Raw genomic sequence first — 21,725 nt, forward strand, 5'->3', positions numbered from 1 at the left:
TATCCCTTAAGAATGTAGGATTTGGATCAAGAGATATGAGTATGCATGCTGGCCCTGCTATTTAATCACTCTGAGACCTCAGGCAAGTTACAGAGCTAACAACAGTCCCTACTTCATAGGGTGTTCCAAAGTTTAAGTAAGAAAATATATATAAAGTGCCTACCACATAGGAAGCACCCAAATGTTAACCAAAAAGGGGGCTGGGGGGTGGGAAGGAGTGTTAAATGAGATAATTTAGATGAATATGCTATGCATAAAATGCTAAACATTTTAGTTACTATTTGGTTTGATGTCTGAGAGTTAGCATTTTCTCTCCCTTCTAAAGCTACCCCTTTACCTGGACTCTCATTCTGACCATTCCTTCCTTTTGTCAGACATCCATCACTATGAGCTCTTCTTTTACATGTAAGCATGGATTTCCGATCTAAAAGCAAACCACTGTCTCTTGAAGAGGCCAGCCCATTGTCCTGTGCTTGGTATAAAGCAGGGTTCAACAATTGCTTGAATAGGTACTTGTGAGAAACTCCGAAGTGCAACCCTTTTCCCATCCACAGGGGCTTGCCCCTAATCACTCAAACTAGTTTCTTGATTTTTATACACAGGGATCAGTGCAGGAAACAGAAACCACCCCAGATATTTTAAACAGGAAGGAATTTAATACAAGGAATTAGATGCTTACCAAATGATAGAAAGAATGAAAACTGAGTGTTCTGGTCTAGGACTCCACAAATGACACTCACCACTCGCCCCCTCAGAATACCACTGGAGTGATCACTTTAGCCCCCTGCCTCCACTCCATAGCTGTGATCTAGCAATTGGAACGTTAAACGTGAGAAGCTACTGCTTCAACTGCTCCCTGGCACTCAGGAAGCTGGAAAATGCCTCAGCTGCGTAAAACCCTTTCATGTCTACACTCTTGCTTGCCAGAAGAAACAACAAATAGCCAAAATAGAGTGGGTCTTCACCCTACTTCTAACTTACTAGTCTTGTGTGAACAAAATAATTGGCAGACTAACTGCAAGCAAATCTGGTAAAGGTGAATTCCTAGTTTTCTAGCATTTCCAGCTAGAAGAGGAGAGGAATGGAGGTCGAGTGGGTCAACCTACAGTATATACCACACCAGCTTCATCTAGAAAGTACTTCAGGTAATAATATGACAGGATAAAAGCTACATGAGTAAATACAAGTAGGTCTCTCTGCATCTAGTTATTACCTTCCAAGTACAGAATCACTTCCATGAAATGCATTGGGGATCGCATGTCTCTATGGGAAATCTTCCACATCTCCTCATAGCCTGGAAGAGTCGGATTGCCCCCACCTGCTCACCTTGTAACCCATAGGATGTACTCCACAAATGCTTGAATGAGCACCCTCTATATTTGTCAGATACTGTGCTAGGCAAAGGGAATACAAAGTCAAAAAAGAAAGACAAGGCCCTGTGTCCACGGAGTTCTCGGTAGTCTAGTAGGGTGATACAGAGACAAAGAGTTACAAAATGATATTATAAATGCTGAAATGAAGGCATTGTCAAGAACACAGATGAGAGGAACATAAATCAAACTGAGGGATGAAATGAGAATAAATATGAAAAGGCTGTCTGTATTCATGTAGAGTTAAGTATAAAGGATTTTTATTAATATTAAGAGCCTACAAGCCTGGCCTTATAAGCTTAAATATAATCTCTTTCTTTCAATCACCCAATCTGGACACAAGATGTCAAAATTATTTTTCCCACCTTTTTTTTTTTGCTGAGGAAGATTTATGCTGAGCTAACATCTATTGCCAATCTTCCTTTTTTTTTTTTTTTTTTTTGCTTGAGGAAGATTAGCCCTTATCTAACATCTGTGCCAATCTTCCTGTATTTTGTATGTGGGTTGCTGCCACAGTGTGGCTTGATGAGTGTTGTAGGTCCACGCCTAGGAGAACCAAACCCATGAACCCAGGCCGCTGAAGCAGAGCGCACCAAACTTAAGCACTATGCCATGGGGCTGGCCCCTTTCCCAACATTTTTTAATGAAAATATTCAAACAGACAGCAAAGTTGAAAGAATTTTACAGTGAACACCCATATATCCACCGTCTAGATCTGTCACTAATATTTTACTGTACTTGCTGTATCACATACCTATCCATCTGTCCATCCCTTTGTCCATCCATTATCCATCTTATTTTTTAGAGCATTTAAAGTAGATTGCAGGCATCAGTACATTTCGTCCTAAATACTTCAGCATGCATATCATTAACAAGAGTCTGGTATTTGTTTAGTATTTTTCTTTAAGGTAAAGTTTACGTGGAGTGAAATACCCAAAACTTAAGTGAGCATTCTCTGAGGTTTGACAAATGCATATACCTGTGTAGCTCAAGCTATAAAACATCACCATCATCCCAGAAAGTTTCCGCATGCCCCTTCCTAGACAATCCCCACCTCCACCCTCTAGAAACAACCACCATTCTGATTTTTCCCCACCATAGATTAGTTTTGCCTGTTTTCAAATTTCATATAAATGAAATCTTATAGTATGTGCTGTCTTATTTAAGTCTTCTTTCACTCATGATAATACTTTTAAGATCCATCCATGTTGTTGATTGTATTTATAACCCATTCCTTTTATTGCTGAGTAGTATTCCATTTTGAGAATATACTGCAGTTTGTCCATTCTCCTATGGATGGATACCTGGATTGTTTCCAGTTTTTGGCTATTATGAATAAATCCACTCTAAACCTGTAATGTACTTTTATAAAAATAAACTTTTGTTTCTTCAAATAGTTTTAGACTTACAGAAAAATTGAGAAGATAGTACAGAGAGTTTCCATGTAGCCCCACCCAATTTCCCTTATTATTTACATCTTACACTTAATGTTCTTTCTAAGTCCCCCTTTGGCTTAGTGTTTTTGGCTGATTGCTTAATGGATTGCTGTTTGAGAAATCATTTTTGTCATCTCATTGAAATTATTATTATTATTATTATTATTATTGGTGAGGAAGATTGGCCCTGAGCTAACATCTGTTGCCAATCTTCCCCTATTTTGTGGGACACTGCCAACAGTGTGGCTTGACGAGTGGTGTGTAGGTCCACACCGGGATTCAAACCCGTAGACCCCAGGCCGCCGAAGCGGAGCACACAAACCTAATCACTATGCCACTGACCAGCCCTCCATTGAAATTATAGACCCAGAATTTATTTTATCGAATAAGTTGGAATCATGAATGCCTAGTGGTTGATATGCATATCCATCTCTGAGAGTCTTGCTCAAGGAAGGGTGCAGGGTGAGGTCCTTGGGTTGGCAGGTGAGGGTGATAGGGCTTATGTCTTCTTCTGCACTAGCAAATGATCACCCCACCAGCACCACTTTCTGTCTTTTCCCCTTCTAGGCTTTTCTCTCACCTCCAACAAATCCTCAATAAAATTGTAACACTTTTTTCCCAAAGCATAGCTTATGATTATAACAACAGGTAATATTTATGTTTTACTTGCCAGTTTATAAAGCCCTTTAACATCCAGTTTTTCTTCATTTCAGTCTAGTGAGGTATAAATTATACTCATAGAGGAAACGCTAAAGCTCAATGAGATTAAATTACTTCTCCAAAGTCACACTGCTGCTGATTAAGAATTTGGGATATAAACACATCTCTGTCTTGCCTTTAAATCCTGACTTTTTCTTTATATCATATTCTTTCTACTCAAAATTTTGGGCCTTGCCATTCTTTTTCAAGGGAAAGCTCAGACCCTTAATAGATCACTTAAGACCCTCTGTGATTGGGACTCAACCTACTTTTTCATTCTCATCTTTTCCCAGGACCTTCTAGGCTCTAGAAACATTCAGTTGCATATTGTTTCCTGAACACTTCATGAACATTTCTACCTCCCTGCATTTGGATGATGATGTCTTCCCTTTTATGTTCAGAATATTTTTTTCTACAATCCTTCATCTCTTGTTCCCAGAATTTGCTTCTGGGAATATTTTTCATCCTCTAAGACTCATCTCAGATATTACTTTCATATGAAGCATCCCTTGATTACTTACCTCCCCCCTCCCGCTCCTCCCCCAACCCACAGATTCCCAGCATGAGGTACATGGGTCCCTATTCTGTTCATATATTAAACTTGAGTGCCCAGCAGACCCATTCCATATTCAGATACAAAGATAATTGAAATGTGATCCCTTGAAGTTGTTTACAGTCTATTAGGAGAATTAGACAGGTACAGAAGTGATGATAATATAACATAGGAGTTAAAAATTGACCCAGATATAGATTTATTGAGTTCCCACTGTGTACCCGGCACAGATGCTCAGTATACATTTGTAGAATCGTACTGAATAATAGACATGATGCATTTGGGCTAAGTAGGAATGATCTTGAGTATAGGCTGAGATGGCGGCTTCCCTGCTGTGGTTAAAGAGCATAGAAGGGGTCTCTGTCCAAATAAATCCCTATCCAATTTCTTTTTAGCCTTCATCCTACTGGGTCAGAACTGTGTCTTCTTTGGACATGTTTGAGGGTATCAAACTGCAAACTGAGTTCTCAGGTGATTTAAACATTCTCTATAATATCGTTTCATCTATTCAACAAACATCACTGGGGTCCTATTCTATGCCTGCATCTTTGTCTATGTCTGAGATTACAAAGATGAACGAACTGATACCCTCAAGAAGCTCTAGCAGCTCGTAGCAGAATGTAGACACCTTCACAGACAAATAATAATAAATAACCTGAATCTTTTTTGGAATAAGGTAAGACAGAAATAATTTAAGTAGCAATTTTTTTCCTATAGGAAAGCCCTTCAAAGCACTTTCGTGACCATAATTTCAGTTATTTGCTCTTCATTTAGCCTTTTTTTGAACCCACAGAAAAAAATTAGTACAGTTTGATTCAATAGAGTTTATTACCCTTACCTTATTGACCTGTAAGCATTATGTATCATTTCATTTTATAAGGAGAACCAAATAAATGCAAAAACGAATCCCCCCTAAAAGTTTATCCACATGAACTTAAGTAATTTTCTCATTTGAATGGTGTTTATGTTTGTTAGCCCTCCTTTGGCATTAAGTTGTGATGACTTTAAATGAGACAGTTATCTGAAAATAACACCTGTTCTGACCATCTCACAACGTTGGAAGCATCTTCCATAAAAAGTAATGAAAAAGTTCTTTAGACACTGATATGGAATAAGCTCCAAGGTATGATTTAAGTGTAAAAAAGGCTCATGCAGTATACTGTGATACTAAATCATACTGTACTGCCATTTGTATAAAAACGGAAAACATTATATATATTTACTGTTGCATACATAAAATATCTCTGAAATGAAGCACAAGAAACTCTTCACAATGATTATCTCTACAAAGCAGAACCGGATAGCTGGTGTTAGGGTGGAGGGAGACTTTTGACTGTTTGCCACTTTATACTTCTTGATTCTTGAACCATATTCTTCAAAATATACTGTTTAAAAAGAAATGAACAAAAAATGGTTTGAGGATAGTTTACTACTGAAGTTCATAAGAATAAGCTATTGTGAATTTTCTTTTTTATTCTTGATATTATTTATTTCATGTCTTCTGGTAAAATCACCCTCGAAGTATAATCTATACATCTTTTGACTTGACCACTGACAATGTTGTTAGGGTGTTGCGAAGTCACGTAAGATTCTTGGAAATACCACAGTTTGGGTTGGTGATAGTTTCTGTGGTCAGGAAGAAGGCACCTATGAGCATAGATAGAGTTCTTAGAAACCTAGCATCACAAATTCTCAAGCCTGGAAGAACCAGAAATTCATTCTTGTCCACCTCTCGTTGTATGTTTGTGTGCCCTCTGCATCATTCCTGCTTTGTGCTCGATGTCACTACAAAGCTAGCTAAGTCAAGGAAAGCTTCAACTCCATGGTCTCTGTGCTGTCTGGGAAAGATCACTGGACTAGCAGTCAGATTATTTGACTTCTAGTCTCAGCTGTACCGCTAATTCACTATGTGGCTTCAGGCAGATCACCTTCCCTCTCTGGGTCTCTGTTTCTTCATCTCTAAAGTTAGAGCATTGGACTGTCTTAGGGAAGGCAGGTACATGACATGGCTTCACTACCCAGTTTTGGCAGGCTCTTTATGGTAGATAACCACAAATGAAGTCTCAGAATCCTTCCCAGCACAGTCTTCCAGGCAACTAGAACCAATAGACGGGACCTGGCATGTAAGAAAAAAGTTATTCCCTTCTATCTCTAAGGTGGTCAGGCAGCAGTGTGCTCGTAAACGTTGAACAACAGGTTCGCAAAAAAAAAAAAGAAAGAAAAAGATACCTTTATTTGCAGCATTTGTCAGTTTCCAAGATGTAAATACTCCTACCATGGCTAATTTCAAATTACTAAGGTGAAGTCAACTGGATTAGAAAATTCTTGAAAATTTAAGTTAGTTTTCATGAGCTGATAGAAGCTGACTCCAGCACATCACTATAAAATCAATGACTTTGGATTAACTGGCCACAGCTGTGAGTGGGGGGAAAAAGAATGACCATCATCCCTAGGGAATTTTATTCAGAGGCATAATTCTTACCTTGCAGTCTTTTGGACTTTGGAAATACTTGAGTGTCATGAGACCTTGGTGAAATTATTCTACCTCCCTGAGCCTCAGTAATACTATCGGTAAAATGGGACTAAGGATTCCTACCACATAGGATTATAGTCAGTAATGAAAGACTGCATAAAAAGCACCTAGCACATTGTTTGACCTCTCAAATATTCCCCTGCCTGTACCAATGTGGAAGGCTGTTATGCTAGGTTGTGTCTTTATTTTTCCCAGACTCATGAAAGGCTAGCCATTGCTTTCCCTCCAGCCTTTCTCTTTTTTCAGCCATTATATTCCCTTGACCTTCTTCTCCTCTCTCCCTCTTCTCTGCTCTAATGTACTTAATCTTCTGTCGGATGGAGTATAAATATTTAATCTTACCTATTCCCAACTTTTTACCTGTGTTTATTCTCTATCCAGTCCTTTCTTGGTAGTCTGTGCTGTCAGAGATTATAGGTACGCTTGTGGGTAGAGACCAACCCTGTGAAGTCTCTTGAACTATCCCTCATCACAAGACTGTGAGCAAATAAATGCTAATAAGTCACTACTCTTGGGATCAAACTTACATCAAAGCTGTTGCCAAAAGGACCTTCTTTTATACGAGAACCAGAGGAGACTGCTGAAGGTCAGTCTGAGGCTTAGTGGCAGATACCTAGTATGTGCTCATGCCCAAAGACCTGACAGCAGGTGGAAATAATTTCACAATTTAAAAACATACTTTTTCTGCAAGTGGAGTACTTTTGAAAAGTCCAAAAACAAAAGTTTAATTAAAACATACATATAGCCTTCTCCCTCCTCCAGTATAATATTTATAAAATAAGAGTTATTAGAGGAAATGCAATGTAGTCTGTGCTGCGTCTCCCAATTACAGCATCAATTCTCCATCAAAACACTAAACACACTGTGCTCCAGACACTGCTGTGGGCTAGGAGTAAAAAGATGTGAGACATGGTTCTTGCTTGCAAGGAACTTACACTCAACAATCAAGAGAGAAGCCAGCCAACAAGTATAACATAGGGTGGTAATTGCAAGCAGTAACAGGTGGTAAGCAGAAGGTGTAGTGATTTCCATTGGCCTGGGATGGATGGAGGATTGTGGGAAGGCATCCTGGAAGGAGTGATCTGGGAAAACTCTCTTCCCCTTGTTTCCTCTCTCAGCACTTAGTACTGTGCTAAGCTCAATAAATCCTTGATACAGGGTGATCATATCCACTCCCATTGCCTCAGTTACCATCCCTATATGCTGATGACTTCCAAGTCTATATCTCCGGCCCATGTATGTGCTTTAAGCACCAAGTCCTTGGTCTACAGTTCAGCTCCACAAAGATTTCTTGAAAACCCTCCAATTCTAAATGTCTAAAATTAAACTCAGTATCATCTACTCTGTACCAAATTTCCTCATGCTCCAGGAAACCTGCATCAGTAGATATCACAGTTTGCTCAAGCCAGAAACCCAGAAGTCATTCTTCTGCATTTGTCACCCCCCACATTCCAGCAATCACTAAAAAGTTGATTCTAGCTATTAAATATCTTTTGCATTGCTTTCTCTTTCTCTCCATTGCCCCACCTTAGTCTAAGTCACCATCATTTCTTCCTAGGACTATGATAGCCTCCCATTGGATGTGCCTGATCCTAGTCTTGCTCTTCTCCAACTTTTCACACAGCAACCAGAGTGATCTTTCTAGAACACAAATCCAGCCACAGCATTACCCTTTTAAAAACTCCAGATATTTTCTGCTGTCCTTAGAATGAAGTCTCAATTCTTTAACTTCTTCCCACTGGCTTTTTCTGACCCCTTCAAAAAGGATAAGACCCTCTTGCTATTTATTCCACTAACACACTATATTTCCCTTTATCAAAATATTGATCATGCTTTATTATAATTACTTGTTTCTTGTTAGCATCTCTGCTAGATACTAGGCTCTGATATCAAGGACTGTGTCTGTATTGTTAGCTGCTATAGCTTCAGCACCTAGCACAGTGCCTGGTACACGGTAGAATACTGAATGTGTAAATGAGTTATTTATTTTAAATGAATTTTTAAATAATAATTTGCTATCCTGTAAGATGAATAGACAGCCTCTAATATAACTCGTTGGTAAGTTTGGTTAGTCATGTAGTAAATTTTCTTAGAGCACATCTTCTTTAGGTTGTGTCAAGGGTGAGAGGTTGCAATGTCTGTCATATATATCTGGTTCTGTCAGGAGCCATAGAGATCAACCTAACAAAGCCTAAGGGAAAGTGAGAGGGGAAGAGAGGAGAAAAAAAATCTAAATACAGAAACTTTACTACTTTTTTTCCTTCTAGTGCCATAATATGTATCTTCATGCATATATTGTTTTCTTCCTTTTAGTTCCCTTAGTCACTTGCCAGAAATGAGAATTATTGGGTAAAAAGGGATGAACATTTTTAAGGCTATTGAAATACTGCCAAATTATTTTCCAAACACATCAACAAATAGCTGTGAGCAATGGACAAGTGTGTCTGTTTAATCACACTCTTTACCACTGGGAAATGTCATATAAAATCTTTTTTGCTAGTCTAATGGAAGGGAAAAAATGGTCTTCCCCATTCCTTTCTAGTTAATCTTAGATCTTTTTAATCTGATTCTTCATGCAGCTCCTTCTGAAGGAGCATCCTACCTCTCAAAGACTTGTTCAGAGGCTGTGGGGCTCACAACTTCAGCGGCTTCTGGGGCATAGCATCTCCGTTGTGCCGCGGTGGTGAGGGGCAGTGATGGAGGGAAAACATAACACAAACCACACCATTGTTAGGGGATGAGGTCGCTGGGATAATGCTGTGAGAAGGGATGAAAAGAACGATTCTCCATTCTCGATTGTTGTGATTTCCAAGGATGAGCCAACAGCTCCAGCACGGGAAGGGATGGGTCTTTACTGCAGCCAGATGCTCCTTTTTCCAGTGCTGTCTTCCATTATTTCTGGTGAGAAGGGGTGGGGGGTAGCCCAGCAGCTGAAACAGATTAACTTTTATGCCAGTTTCCTCCCTTTGAGTGATTGCCCTGGACCTAGGGACATTCAGAATTAGTCAGAAACTGTTTAGAAATAAGAATGTGGTTCAAGGTTCATAGTGCATAACAGCCAACCTTCTGGAGTTTGTGTACCATTCCTGCCTTTATCTATGGGAGCTGCTTGAGGCAAACAGAGCTTTCTTTCCTTTCCTTCCCCACTGCCACTGCCTTCGTTCAGGCCCTCATCCTGTTTTGTCTGGACTACGGCAATAGTTTCCTGTTTCCCTTAATCTGTCCTCTTCTACACTGTTGCCAAAGTGATATTTCTACCATACATGTCGGATCTTGTCACTCTCCAATTTCAGCTGTCAGTGGTTTCCCACTGTCTTCAGGGTAAAATCCAATCGCCTTTTCCCAGTTTTTTGGGCGTTTAGCAGTCAGATCCCAAACTGTTTTTCCAGACTGGCTTCCACCTCTCCTCTGGACTGTGCCCTGACACTGCGTTCATTGTCTGTTAGGTGTTCCTGTTGGTCCTCTGCCCTGCTTGCCTTTCTGCCTCTGTTCGACCTGATTAACTCCTTCTAATCCCCACATCCCTCCTCAAAAAGCAGGCCCCCTCATTTGTCACCTCTTCGGTGGATTTTTCCTGGATTTCCCCTAGCAGTTAATCACTGTCTCCTGTAACCTACACACAGATTGTGATTTCCACATCTGTTTTCCCCAAATCAGGAATTATCACCTTGCTTTTGTATGTTTGTATTTGTGAATCCCCCAGCCCCTACTACAATATTTAGCACATAATAAATACTCAAAAATGTTTTCTTTCCTTCCTTTCTGCTAGCCTATTCTTAATCTCTTTTAACCTTCACGTGTTCTTATTTTTTTAGAGCTAAGAGGGAAGTAATCTTCCCCCCCACCTTTTTTCTTTTTTTTAAATGGTTAACAAAACCAAAGACCAGTGAGAGAAGAAATTCACCCTGGGATGCACAAGCAGGTCTAATGGCAGAGCTGGGGAACCTGGTTGGGGCTGAACTCCTTAAGGAACTTAAAAAGAACCTTGAAATAAGGATTGCATCAGGGGGAGAGGAAGGAACTAAGGTTCATTACCAAGCTTTTGTTGGATGCTATGTATATGTTACCTTATTTTTATTTTTGGAAACTTATTCCTTTTTTAAAAATTGTAGTAAAATATACATACCATAAAATTTACCATCTTGACCATTTTTAAGTGTTCAGTTCAGTAGCCCTAAGTAAATTCACATTGTTGTGCAACCATCGCCACTATCCATCTCCAGAACTCTTTTCATCTTGCAAAACTGAAACTCTATACCCATTAAACAATAACTCTCTATTCCCTCATCCTCCAACCCCTGGCAACTACCATTCTACTTTCTATGTCTATGAATTTGACTTCTCTAGGTACCTCATTTAAGTGGAATCATTACGGGACTTGTCTTTTTGTGATTAGCTTGTTTGATTAAGTATACGTAAAGTCCACAAGGTTCATTCATGTTGTCACGTGTGTCAGAACTTCCTTCCTTTTTAAGGCTGAATAATATTCCATTGGGTGTATATACTGCATTTTGTTTTTCCATTCATCCATCGAGGGACACTGGGTTGCTTCCACATTTGGGCTGTTTTGAATAATGCCACTATGAACATGGGTGTACAAATATGTGTTCAAGACCCTGCTTTCAATTCTTTTTGGTAAATACCCAGAAGTTGAATTGCTAGGTCATATGGTAATTATATTTTTAATATTTTAAGGAACCACCAAACTGTTTTCTATAGTGACTACACCATTTGCATTCTCACTAACAGTGCACAAAGCTTCCAATTTCTCCATATCCTTGACAACACTTATTTTCTATTTTTTTGGTAGTAGGCATCCTAATGGATGTGATGTGATAATCTCATTGTGATTTTTATTTGCATTTCCCTAATGATTAGTGCTGTTGAGCATTGTTTCATGTGCTTATTGGCCTTTTTGTATATCTTCTTTGGAGAAATGTCTATTCAAGTCCTTTGACCATTTTTTAATCAAGTTGTTTTTGTTGTTGTTGAGTTGTAGGAGTTCTTTATATGTTCTGGAGGTTAATCCCTTATGAAATACATGATATGCAAGTATTTTCTCCCATTCTGTGTGTTTTCACTCTGTTGATTGTGTCCTATGATTCACAGAAGTTTTTAATTTTAATGTGGTCCAACATATCTATTTTTTTCTTTTGTTGCCTGTGCTTTTGGTGTTATATCCAAGAAATCATTGCCAAGTCCAATGTTACGAAGCTTTTGCTCTGTGTTCTCTTCTAAGAGTTTCATAGTTTTAAGTCTTACATTTACATCTTTGATTCATTTTTATTTAATTTTGGTACATAATGTAAAGATCCAGCTTCATTATTTCCCATGTGGATATCCAATTTTCCCAGCACATTTGTTGAAAAGATATCTGTTACCTCATTTTATATGCATGATAGTCCTGAGATGTGTTATAACTACACATCTCAGAAAACAGAAGTTGAAATGTACCTAAGGACATCCTAAAAGCAGGCCCCTTCAGAATCTTGACACACCAAAGGCAAAAAGAAAAAAAAAAAGGCCATGTATGATATTAGGTGAGAAGAAGAGGGAAATGGAGAGAGAAGGAAAATAAAATTGCATACGCAGCTAGCCCTGAGCAGAACTTTAAAGTGTGTTTCAAGGTCACTTGAGAGCCCTTCTCCTGCCCTTTTACTCTCCTTCCTCCTCTGACTGTGCTCTCGGACTCTCAAGGTAGTCCTTCAGTTTGCCGCCTCTTTTGAAATTCTTCCAAGAGGGTCGTTGAAAGCTTTTCCACAGTCTGTCTCCAACCTGTTTTCTCAGCCTTATCTGCTGTCACTCCCTTCCTGCCGCTATGAACCTGTACTTGAACTGTGTTAGTTCTCACTGCTCCTGGAACAAGCCCCGCCTTTATGCACCATGGTCATTTTATTCACTCTGGCACTGTCTTTCTCCAAGGCCTCTTGAGGGTGGGAGCACATATTCGTCTCTGTGTCTCCATGGCGTGTGGCACGGTGCCAGCCACAGAGGTGATTGCTCAGTAAATATGTTGAAAAGGTGATGAGACAGACAAGTTTCTTTTCATCCGTAATGATGAATGCATAATCACTATTATCTTCAGTTTTGTATTGATATCATGTACTCATTCATAATGATTATGAATGAATAATCATTCAGCATATGTAACAACATCTTAGTTTTAGAGGTTTTAAAAGATCATGCAACATGGTCTCTGCCTACCAGTGATTGCAGTCTAGTTGGGAGAAAACAAAATTCTTTTACATGTACTTTACACTTTACTATTCTGTGGTGACCTGTAGTCCTTGCAACGGTCAGTGAATGGCAGGGAGGACTGGTTTTATCTCCACTTTAGTTTTAGAATACTAACGCACAGCAAAGTCAACGGATTTGGCTGAGGTCACATAGCTGGAAGAAGATTGAGGTGGGACTTGAACCTAGGTGACTGACTTCAGGCAAGATGCTTAACCACTTTAAGCAACTCAGTTTGTTCATCTACCAAATGAAGATGATAGCACCTGCTTCCTAGTTGGTTGTCAGTGTTAAAAACCAGATAGTGTAAATGAGTAAAGAATTTAGCACAGTACAGGCACATCGTACAGGTGCTCAAATGCCAGCTTTTATTATTTGTCTCTATCTCTGGTGTTTTTGTCCCTGTTGTGACACACTGCGTGTTACTTTGAAGAGAGGCTCGCGGGTACCATCACAATGGTTTTGCCTTGGGCTCTTGGGAATGTTGGTAGGCACTCCTGCTTTACATGTGAGTCCTGTGTAAACGATCTCATGTGATTCCTGTCTGACTCAGGCGCTCAGTGAAGGCTTCCTTTACTTCCCCTCCTGGCTTTGTGCTTTTATGGGTGAATTACATGGGACTTGATACTGCTAAGTCCAGAGGCTAAGGAATAATCCATTAGGAATAAAACAGAGAACTCTCTCATATTTTCCAGACTGTAAGTTCTTTTCAGTTACTCTTTATGCAGTCTTCTGTGTTCTCTTCACATTTTTTGTGGTAGGTGGATTTAAGTTGGTAGGATCACTGAGGCATAGTAGAAGCTAATCTGTACTGATGTCTTATTTTCAGTTCGTAGAGGCCCCATGACACTTGTGTGATAAATGGTGGTGTGTAAATTAAAATGCAACTAAGGGTCTCTTCGGTATTTCTTGAATTAAGTTTATTATGTGTTGTAATTTGCACCTAGAGACTTTTGTTGTTATTTGTTGTAGTGACTGTGGCAGTAATGAGCCTACTTCTAGCATAGCTTGGCACATGCCCCATAGACAGTTTATTTGCATTTGGCAGGACTCCATGGTATACCCTGACCAAGTGAATCAGCCTATTCGGGGAATGGGGGAACTGAATCATAGGGAGATTGTGAGTCTTGCTCATGATCCCCAATGATCCTGAGATGGGGGGAATACCAGAGAGTTCTTGTTCTGTTCTTAACGGGATTCTTCTTTTGCCTATGGAGTATCAAGTCCCATTTAATTCACCCATAAATGCACAAGACAGGGTGGGGGTGGGGAATGAGGCGTAAAGGAACTATTCACTGAGCACCTGGGTCAGACATGAATCACGTGAGGTGCTTTACTTAGGACTCACTTGTAAAGCAGGAATGGCTATTAATATTTACAACAGTTCAGGATTCTGATCCAATCTCAGGACTATCTGCTTTATTGCAGTAGGTAACACTTTATCTGGCAGCTACATTGATTCAAATCGTTTAAAAGAACTAAAAAAAAATCGTCAGAGTGATCCCTAAGCCAGCATACTAAAGCTTGTACACATCTGATTCTCACGACAACCGTATACAATAAACAGAGCAGGTGACACTTTCTTCATGAGCCTTAGAGAAGTCGTGGAACTTTCCTGGGATCACACAATAAGTAGCAGACTGAGGATGAACCCAGATTTTCTGACAGATCACTGCTGAAGATTCTCTAATTCTAAGATTCAACATAAAGTAGTATATAATGTCTTATTTTTCAATTCCTGCTTCTACCACCCTCATTGAGAGTCTTAATGCTTCAGACCTGGAAAGCTGCAGAAATTCCTTCCTAGCTGAGAGATGTAAAGCGGTCTGAGTTTAAGAGAGAAAGCCTTGGTTAGCAAGAAGAGCCCGGAAAACAGACTCAAAGTCCTTGCTTTACCACTTCATAGCTTTATATCTACAGTTAAGGTGCTTAGCTCCTTCGTACCCCTGTTTCTTCATCTTTAAAACGGGATAATAATAGTAACTACTCATAGGATGGTCGTAAGGATGAAGTGAGTTAACATATGTAAAGTGCTTAGTTCAGTGCCTGACACAGAGTAAATGTATTTAGTTATTATTCTTAGAGTAAACACCACACAGCTTGGAGAAACCTCAAAATAACCTCCCTCTTGCTTAACCCATACTTTCTTATTGGAGAAATACAGGGAAATAATCTGTCCTTTTTTCTTCTTCCTCCTCCTCTACCATCACCACTACCTCTACCTCCACAAAACAGCCTGGCTCAGAGCTTACAGTAAACACCAGAGAGCATTCAGTTGATTGTGGCGTTCCTTTGGTTCAGGGCATCTTATGTAATGATCTGCCTTGTGCCATAGACGTGGAAAAGAATTGTTTCCAAACCTAGAATTGGGAGTGAGGTTGGCATTCTTAGTCATTTGCAGCAAGACGTGAAGCTGATTTCTATCAATAGATCCAGCACTGGGCAGCATTATTTATTGAATAAAATTGTGCCAGTAGAGCTCTCCTATGGCTCTTTCCTCATGTCTCCCACCCAGCTCAGGGTCTCAGGTGTATGGCCTCCGCATGACCTGGCCTGACAGAGCTTCTAGTTGGTGCCTCTCCCCAGGCCCACCATCCCCTGTCTGATTGCCACCTCTCCCTGAGTCCACTTGCCTCAGGCTTTCTAGGTGTCTGGCTACTCTGGTAAATTAATTGCACTTAGGTGTTTGTGGAAGGAATTAATGAATAAATAAATGTATTGAGGCAATATGGTAAGCAGTACCACAGTCATTAACCCCTACTGCCTGGCCCAGGGCCTGGCACAAAGCGGTGGCTCAATGAAGATTTGCTGAATAAATTATATTACTTTTGGTGTAATACATTTACTATCCCAGCCGTGTGTTTGAAGCCTAGTTCAAATGCTTCCTACTTTGTTAAACTGTTCTCATATCAAATGTAAACTCTCCCACTTCTATCCTCTTATAATAGAACTTTATAGGAAAGTTTATGTATGTAAAGTTTATATTCTTTATTTAGGGAAAGGAAAAACCAGGCTTTCTGATTCTTACAGCAACCCTGTCAGGATTCTCATCTTCATTTTATAGTTGAAGAAACTGAAGCTTAGATGATATGAAAGATGCCAAGTTCATGCATATCTTAAGTAGCAAAGCTGACCCCAAAACTTACTTTCAGCTGTTAAATTATTTCTGTTGTGATATGTTATACAAGTGAATGTGTATTTTATTTAGTTGAGTCCGTGTTTTAACTTCACCACTGGAATGGAAGCCCTTTTAATCTAAGGACCAACTCATACTGCTGCTTATGCTTCTAAGAGCTTCACACACAGTAAATGTTTGAAAGTAAATTGCCAGTTTTAACAGGGTTCTTCAGTGCTAGAATCAAAGGGGTGACTAATGGCAGAATTTCATAGAAAATCAGTGTAGAGAGAGGAAAAGTTTTAGGGGGAAGACAGATCAAACTTTTTTCCTTGTGTAGAGAGCTCCCTAATGGGCATTTTAAGAGGGACTGTAGGACACACCCCTGCGGGTCCTTTTCCTGATGGTGTGTACCAGTGAGTATAGCCTTTCCCCTGCCCATGCCTGAAGCTGCAGCTCTAACACACAGCATAGGCTCAAGAGAACAGTGATGGTCGAGAGCTACCAGTCCTGGGCCAAGGAAGGTCCTCCTCAGCTAACTGAGACTCATCACTATTAATATCTGCGTTTCTATTAATACTCTCTTTTCACTGTGAGCTAATTTAAATCTTCTGTTCTCTAAGCTATTCTTAACCACACGTTCTTGGGCCTCGTTCCCAATTACAGATCGTAACTCTCCATTTTGGTTTTCATACTTGCAGAAATAATAGGAATTCTGCCCCTGTTGATTCTCAGAGGAGACGTGGGGCTCTATTGGCATTTTGGATGGGGCAATTCTTTGTTATGCAGGACTGTCCCATGCAGTATTTGAGGTTAGTATCCCTATCCCCTGCCCTCTAATGCCTGTCATGCGCCTCGATCATTGTGACATATTACCTCCCACCACACACAAATTTCCAAACCCCTGGAGAGTGGGCAGTACTGCCACTAGTCGAAAGCCACTATAACCTGGTGCCTATCTCTGCCGCCTTGATCCCTATCGATGTGAGTCCCTATCCAAGTTGGAACTAGGAATGTATATGTTCCCCTTTTCATCTTTTGAAAAGAAGGTTTTCAGCTTCTCCAGAGCTCCCGTCCTTGTAGAGAGACAAATTTAAGGCTCTGAAATAAGATCTCCTTGGCAATTGGGGTGCTGAGACCAGGTGAGTGTCACTGCTACTCTATGAAGACAGATTTTAACCGAAAGATTTTATTCTTTAAAATTACATGAGGGCTAGGGGGGTGAGAGCACACAGGGAGTGGGGAGTGACTGTTAATGAGTCAATAAGTATAGGGTTTCTTCTTGGGTGGTGAAAATATTCTGGAATTAGATAGTGGTGATGGCTGCACAAACTTGTAAATATACTAAAAGCCGCTGAATTGTACACTTTAAAGAGTGAATTTTATGGTATGTGAATCATGTCTCAGTTTTTTAAAAAATTACATAATCTGCTGCTCTTAGTATTTTTCCTATCCTCCAGTTCCCCAAGCTTGAAACTCAAAAAATCTTGCAGTCACTTTGACTCTTTCCTTTCCCTCAGTTCCTATTTCTAATGGGTCACTAAGGCCTAACTTCTATGTAATTCTCAAATCCTCCTTTTTTCTCTCAGTCCCACTACCAGTGACCTTACTCAAACTCTCTTCCCTTGCCTGTACTATTGTGACCAGCTCTTAATTTCTCTTCCTGTCTCCAGACTGCCCACCCTCATCATCCTTCCAAGACACTTCAAATTGTCTTCTATAACATTTTATTGTGAAATATAATACATATACCAAAAAAGTATATATAACATACAGTTCATTAAAGGATACACCCATTTTATTACCTCCCAGGTCAAAAAATTGGCAGTACCTCAGAAACCCCTGTATATCCTTTCCCTATCATATTCTTCTTATTCCACCCCTATACCCCCTTCTGAGTATAGTGACTTTTGTGGTAATCATTTCCTTGCCTTTGTTTATGGCTCTACCATGAGTATGTGTATCCTTAAACAATATTGTTAGTTTTGTCTATTTTTGGACTTTACGTAAATGAAATCACAGTTTCAGCCTTGCTTTCTTCTGTCAACTTCATGTTTGTAAGATTCCTTCATGTTATATGTAGCTCAGTTAATTTTCTTAAAACCTAGATCTGATCCTGTTTCTTCCAATCACCTAGATGGTAAGTCCACGATCCTTGGTGTGGCAGCGTTCAAGGCCATCCATGATCTAATCTTACCCTGCCTCTCCAGCCTCATTTGCTATGACCTCTCCCTCAACATCCTGTCCTATAATCTTACCAAAGAACTTGCTCTCTCCAAAACATGCCATATATTTTTATGCCTCCTTATGCTTAAAATCTGTATCTCTTCCTACCCTTTGATCCTGGCATATTCCTAGACCCCCTTCTCAGTGTACAATAAATCAATCTCCTTTTCTATATTCTGTAATTCTTTACGCCCTCACCCACTTTTTTAACTATGTAAATATCTGTCTTAGGATAACAGGTAGCGGTTATTGAGCATGTGCAGTGAGCCAGGTGTTGAGATTGGATTGGTACTAAATAGATGGTCAATAAATGTTACTTTCTTCCCCATTTTGCATAGTGGATCTTCAGTCCTGTAGTTGAATCCTTTGGGGATGACAGCATTCCACCTTTAAATCAGCCGTATCAGAGATTGTTGACTGCTTTATCTATTCTGGAGCATCTTTCTGAAACCTTTCCTGATGGTCAGATTTCTGGCTGATATGACCAATCTGTCAGGTATTTGGAACTTCAAGAGGCTTTTCTGCCTAAAGAAGAATATTGGGATATGTTTATACGTTGTTTAATGGTTAATTTTAAAACTTTTGAAAATTAGTTTTTGCACATTTAAACATTAGTTACTTATAAATTTGCCTAAATTCCCTTAATATAATTGCAGTTACAAGTTTAATTTGGCTGATTCTCTTGAATACTTCAAAAACTTTGAATAGTAAATAAGACGTATGCAAATACAATTGTTGTAAATGCTGTTTGAATGCTTATGCTTAGTCTTATTCTAAAACATCAAAACCTTGGGTTTAATTACTTTCTTCATTATTTTCATACTTATTTTCATACCCTCCTTGGGCATTGCTATACTTATTTTGATATCTTCCCAAGATTTACGTTATAATTTTGACTTTCCCAGGAAAATAGCCTTTACTAGGGAAATAACCAGGGAATAACTTAACTAGAATGAAAAGTAAAAGGAACACCTCCTTAAACTGGCAGTCTTGCTATCCAGTTAAAAACTAATTGATCCTTGGTTGGGGCACATGACTTGGTTGCTTTCTCACAGTGTTTCAGACCCCTGCTACTGATTATGAGGCTGAGCTTCCTTTTTCGAGATGCACTGCAGTTGTTACATTAATACAACTTTTAGTTCATGCCATTCACATAGGTTTTATTTTCTTATAATCTAGTTTCTTACCTTAAAATGGGGAATTTTTTAGACTCTCACTTGGTTGGCCAGGGTTATAAAACGCTGTCTGGTCATTATGATATAGTGACCTGAATGTTACCATTATTCAGAACTTACTTATGCTTCAATAGTATGTCATTATAATTAGTGATGCATGTAGGGCTGTAGTTCTCAAAGTGTGGTTCCAGGACAAACAGCTGCTGGCAAGTTGTTAGAAGTGCAAATTCTCAGACCTCACCCCCACCTAGACTTTCTAAATCAGAAACTCTGGGGATGGGGCCCAGACATCTGCATTTTAACACGTCCTGTAGGTGATTCTGATGCTGAAGTTTGAGAACCACTGCCAGAAGATGAGAGAATAGGAGTTCGCAAAGTCAGCTCTCTTGCAAGCTGAAGTATCATCTTGGAACATACTGTTGAACCCTCATTCTGCTTGATCAATGTGCATGACCACCAGTGCTTTTTAACTGTTAGATCCCTCCCTTTTTTTTTTAGCTATTATGTGTGACCACCAATGCTGACCAGTCCTTCCTATTCTTTGTGTAATTTCTACTTTTTCCTGTACTTCTTACTTTCTCATAGTTCCCTGTGTTGATTGTTTCTCTGCTTATACAGATAGAAACAGGTACACATCTATGCTTTACATCAGATATATGGCTTAATAGAAGAACAGACATGTCCAATGTATTGATTCCCCTTCTTGTTAAAATCAGTAAAAATGCCAGACAAATCCTATTATAGTCACCTTTATTTTGTATAAAAAAGCCTTTTGTATACTTTACTTGTTTGAATATCATGAACTCATATTTTCACAGGCTTGGCTTACTTTGAAACTTAAAAATGTTACAACTTGGCCATTGGGAACCCCTTTAAATCTAGTCCTTTTGGCTTTCAGCAGTCCTTGACGGTTTTTTTCTCTGTATATTTTAAAGCACTCTTGCTTTTATTATTGAATAAGCAGCACACTCAGACCTATCCTGATTATTATTCTTTGTATTCCATGACATGGAATCAACTGCCTTAGAAGAATTCTGATTCCTTTGGTGGAGAATAATACTAAGGACCCACATCCAGGACTTCATGTGCACAGGAGAAGTTATGGTTTTTCAGAGTGCTTCTGTTGCCGTGAGCCACTCTCAGTGACTGAGTTGGGAAGCTAATTTTTTCAAAGGTACAAGTTGATATATGGGTGCTGTACCTAACTTTTTTTAGAGCGTGTGGTTTTATTGGCCACTAAGACTCTCCCTACATAGATATCAGCAAGTATTTTAGTTATCCACTATGGTCTCTTGCACAAATACAGGGGTGATAAGAGACACATGTTCAAAACAATTACAAGATAAAGTTTATATTTGTACATACACTTTTCAAAAACCTATATTCCTTGCCTTATTTTTTCTTCTCTATAACCATGTAAGATAGGTAGAATTTGTTGCATTTTACAGATGAGGAAACTAAGGCTCACAGAGGTTAAATGACTCATTAGGGTCACACAGCTAGTAAATGATCCCTGGAATTTGAACCAACATCTTCAGATTCTGAATCCTGTTTATTTTCCACTGTACCATGCATTTTTTCTATCTCTGCCTTCAAGAAGCTTACAAAACACTTGTGCACCTGAAATAACATAAGTACATTCATGATGAAACTTCGAGCTATAACCCAAGGACTGCTTACAAATGAAATCTCTACTTATAATCCTTTCAGAGAAAATTTGTGATCTGATTTGGTTCTGTATTGATAGTTGTAGAAAGTGTGCAGGTTTGGATTTAGTTGGGATTGGTTTATTCAGATTAATAAATCATATTCTGGGTCCAGCCCGATGGTGTAGTGGTTATGTTCGGCACACTCTACTTTGGTGGCCCAGGTTCACAGGTTACAATCCTGGGCGTCGACCTACACCACTCATCAATCCGTGCCGTGGTGGTGACCCACATACAAAATAGAGGAAAATTGGCACAGATGTTAGCTCAGGGCTATTCTTCCTCACCAAAAAAATTAAAATTGAAATAAGTAAATCATGTCATATTCTGGTTTATGAACAGCTCATTTCAGTTTGAGGTACAGTGCAGTAAAGTTGAGGGTTCTAACAAAAATAAAGTGCTACAGTAGCCAAGTCTTGGAAGCAACTTAGGTGCCCATCAAGAACAAATGGATAAAGAAGATGTGGTATATTTACACAATGGAGTACTAATCAGCCACAAAAAATGGTGAAATCTGGCCATCTTTGACAACATGGATGGACCTTTAGGGTACCATACTAAGCAAAATAAGTCAGAGGGAGAAAGTCAAATACCATATGATCTCACTCATAAATAGAAGATAAAAACAACAGCAAGTAAACACGGAGAGACAGAGATTGGATTGGTGGTTACCAGAGG

General features: G+C 39.3%; 1 protein-coding gene across 2 annotated transcripts in view; it reads left to right on the forward strand.

Moving 5' to 3' along the window:
• GAB2 (GRB2 associated binding protein 2) overlaps positions 1-21,725 on the forward strand; it is a 181,249-nt gene that overhangs the window by 73,560 nt on the left and 85,964 nt on the right. Inside the window, exon 1 of one of the 2 annotated variants that reach the window (XM_070490582.1) lies at positions 16,955-17,082. The exons of the other annotated variant lie outside the window; for it this stretch is intronic. The gene's annotated coding sequence lies outside the window, so the exon portion shown is untranslated. Of the gene's footprint in view, positions 1-16,954; positions 17,083-21,725 lie in introns of those variants that run through there. 2 annotated transcript variants of the gene reach the window in all.

This window comes from Equus asinus, chromosome 20 (genome assembly GCF_041296235.1).
Source record: "Equus asinus isolate D_3611 breed Donkey chromosome 20, EquAss-T2T_v2, whole genome shotgun sequence".
Lineage (NCBI taxonomy): Eukaryota > Metazoa > Chordata > Mammalia > Perissodactyla > Equidae > Equus > Equus asinus.